Consider the following 738-nt stretch of genomic DNA (forward strand, 5'->3'; position numbering starts at 1 on the left):
CAGCTGAATCTCAGCCAGTTGGCCTGGAGGTCAATTCCTCCCATTGATACCAACAACAATCAAGGCTTAACTACAACAAGACTGTGCACAAAGCCCACATAGGGGTGCACCAAGAGTGTCCACCTCAGGTAATTGGGGAGGCTGAGCCACTGGGCCCTATAGGACACCTAGCACAGAAAGACACTCTATCAACACGGGGAAGCAGCCAAAGAAACAGGAGACAAAGAAGCAGGTCACAAATGACAGAAATGGAGGAAAACAAACTACTGGATATAGAGTTCAAAACCACTGTTATAAGGTTTTTCAAGAATTTCCTAGAAACCACCGATAAGTTTAGTGAGACCCTCAAGAAATCTTGTGAGACCCTAAAGGGTATGAAAAAGGACCAACTAGACATTAAGCATACACTCACTGAAATAAAGAATATTATACAGAGATCCAAAAGCAGACTAGAGGATCGCAGGAATCAAGTCAAAGATTTGAAATATGAAGAAGCAAAGAACACCCACTGGATCTCTCTCCCTTCCTCTCTGTAAAAATCAATAAAATATATTAAAAAAACAAAACAAAACAACAACACCCGCTGGAAAAGAAAAAAGAATCCAAAAATGTGAAGATCATGTAAGCAGCCTCTGGGACAACATCAGAATTATGGGTGTGCCAGAAGAAGAGAGAGAGCAAGATATTGAAAACCTATTTGAAGAAATCATGACAGAAAACTTACCCTACCTGGTCAAA

This window comes from Myotis davidii, unplaced genomic scaffold (assembly GCF_000327345.1).
Source record: "Myotis davidii unplaced genomic scaffold, ASM32734v1 scaffold282, whole genome shotgun sequence".
NCBI classification, from domain to species: Eukaryota; Metazoa; Chordata; class Mammalia; order Chiroptera; family Vespertilionidae; genus Myotis; species Myotis davidii.